The sequence below is a fragment of the Lolium rigidum genome, chromosome 5 (assembly GCF_022539505.1).
Source record: "Lolium rigidum isolate FL_2022 chromosome 5, APGP_CSIRO_Lrig_0.1, whole genome shotgun sequence".
Taxonomy (NCBI): Eukaryota; Viridiplantae; Streptophyta; class Magnoliopsida; order Poales; family Poaceae; genus Lolium; species Lolium rigidum.
This window is the reverse complement of record NC_061512.1, coordinates 129,598,594-129,601,559: the sequence shown is the minus strand read 5'-3', so window position 1 is coordinate 129,601,559 and position 2,966 is coordinate 129,598,594.

Genomic DNA, 2,966 nt, shown 5'->3' with positions numbered 1-2,966 from the left:
AATCCCGTGACCAGTTTACCCTTTTAACCCTGGTCTGGAAGCTACAACCCACCCACCATGGAGGGCTCATTCGGTAACAATGAAATATCTTGCCTAGATTCCGAACCCTCCCCACAGGCCCACACCCACCCACCAACCATTCGCCCCATTAGCTCAAAAATACTCTCACACGCCAAAGCTCTGACTCTCTACAGTACTAGATCTGCTTCGCCGCCGGCATACTCCTCCACAGCCGTAGCCTTGATCGTGTTGGATGTCCACCCACCCGATCCGCTCCCCCGCCGCCCTCGCCACCGACGGATCCGCTTCACCGCCGACCTCGCCACCAGACGGATGCTGCTTCACCGCCGACCTCGCCACCGACGGATCTGCTTCACCGCCGACCTCATCCACAGCGTAGCAATCAACGCCTTTCCTGTCGACGCACCGGATCCTCTCCAACGGAACCGGGTCTACTTCACCGCGGCCCCCTCCACATAAGCCGATCTATTCCACCGACTACCTCGGCGCTGCGGCTGTATCAACTTCACCGAATCCCTTGCCAGCCAACCAGATCTGCTTCACTAACGCCTGCTTCTACTGAAACAGGGTCGATTCATCGTCTCCCGCGTTCGCCGCCGCTGGAATGCAAGTTGCCGCCCCCGTCCACCCCGCCGCAGCTTGGTTAGTACGCTGGCCCGTTAGATCACGGTGTTTCTTTAGCCATGTTTTGTGTAGTTATTTGCATATCTCATATGCCATTAACTTTCTTGATGTGTTGCTTCGCATGAAGTTCTTTTAAATATTGTACAGTACAAAAGCATTATCTGGTCGCTACCATCCTGTTCATTCTACTGACACCTGTGTGCATCCACATATTTATAGCCTTATACCCATTCATTTGCTGCCAACTGTTTTTGTACTGCATGCTATTGTCGCACTGCTTTTATAGTCATGCTATGGGAATTTCCAATCTGGTTGTCCTTATACCACGTCATTAGCTCACCGCTAGCCGCTAGCTGTTATCTCGTGCCTGCTATTCTCACACTGCTTTTATAATCATGCTATGTGCATTTCCAATCTGCTTGCTCTTATACCTCGTCTTTAGCTTATAGCTATTTTTTCCATGAATGCTCCTGTCGCACAGCTTGTATAGTTATTGCTGCGTGCATGTCTGGTCTTTGTATTATCGTAGACTAACTTGTCAATGTTATTTTTCCTAGGGATTGATCATGCGAACCACTTATTAGAACATCCAATATTAACAGCGGGGACGCTAGGGAAGGTTAGAATCTGAGTTCTTGGTTGGTAATTTTGGCAGTTTACTTCCGTTATTATCTATAACCTATATGCATTGTTCCTTATGCAAGATATTAACACTTGGAACCCTGCCATAGCAATGCCATTCATGCTTTACTATGTTTCTGCCTATTTGATATGCTTGTCTTGGAGCAACTGCGAAGGTGATTTGAACCTGACATTTGGTCATTATTAATGCCAGTTTACTTTATGTGGAAAACCTTGGCATTACCCTACTCTAAATCTGAATGTCTGAAATTCGTATCTCATGCAAATCAACATCTAGTTGGTTTTAATCTGATATCTGGTAAATATTGGCTTATTCATTTGTCAGCTCAAGTTTTTTGTTATTTGAAACCAACCGACTTGGTCTTAAATGTGATATCTAAACACGAGATTAAGGACAATGGAGCGAGGAGGATTAGCATTTCACTTGATGGCTGAACCTAAAATGACAGGCATGTCGACCACGACTAGTGCACGCAAGAGAAGGACCTGCAGCGAGCCAGTATGTTCTTAGTACATGCATCTTATCTTATCTTGTGCTTATTTCTGCTACATGCTGTTATCTGATCTCTACATTGCGTAATACATGTTTGAATAGTTAATTGTTGTAACTATGTTTACAATATTTTCAGAATGCAGTTTTAATGAAGCAGTCATCATTAGAAGATAGTCGCCAAAAAAGGATCTGTAGCGACCCTGTGCAACATTATGATGTAAGTCTGTGCTTAGTACAAGTTCCATACATTGTCTTATTTATGCAACTTGTTATTATCTTATATCTACATTGCATAATAAATGTTTGAATAGTTCATTGTTGTAACTATGTTTGCAATATTACTAGAATGCAGTTGTAATGAAGAAGTCCTTAGTAGAAGATAGAGGGCAAAAAAGGTTCAGGGGTGAGCCTATGCAACGATATAATGTAAGTTTGTGCATAGTACTTGTGACTATCTCATATTGACAATGCTTAATACATGTTTGCATAGTTCATCGTTTAACTCTTTTTGCATTATTATCAGAATGCAGTTGTGATGAAGCAATCTTCATCAGAAGAGAGGCCCACAAAAAGTTCTGATCTTTCTTCTGATGCATCTTCTCATAGCCGTCAACCTAGACCATTCGTTTCATCAAACAGTAAATATCTCAAGGCTGTACTTTATAAAAGACATGGTATTGCTGCTTTAAGATATGTAGCTAATATGTTGACAAAGAGTACACAAGATTCAATCAAGGCGATTGCCAAATGTCAACGTGTTATTGATGATGCTAATAGAAGTCCTCAATGATTATATGTAATTTTTTTTATTTGGGCACATTAATTGCCTTGTAATTTTCCTGGTTATTTTATTTGTGTATGTAATTGTGTGTATCATTGATATCAGATTTTAGGCTCATGAGATTTAATGCAAGTTGACTAGTCAAACAACCAGGGCCCTACAACAGATTGGGCCGGCCCACTTACAGTAGTGTGGGACCCACTTTCATTTTGGGCCGGCCCACTTACTTATTCGGCCAGCCCAATTGCTTTACGTGGACCCCACTCACTAGCTGGGCCGGCCTGGTAACAGGAAAGTAGGACCCACCTACTTATTGGGCCAACCGATGGGTCCCACAGGCAACTTGGGCCGGCCCGTTAACACGATAGTGGGCCCCACTTTTATTATTGGGCCGGCCCACTGTCA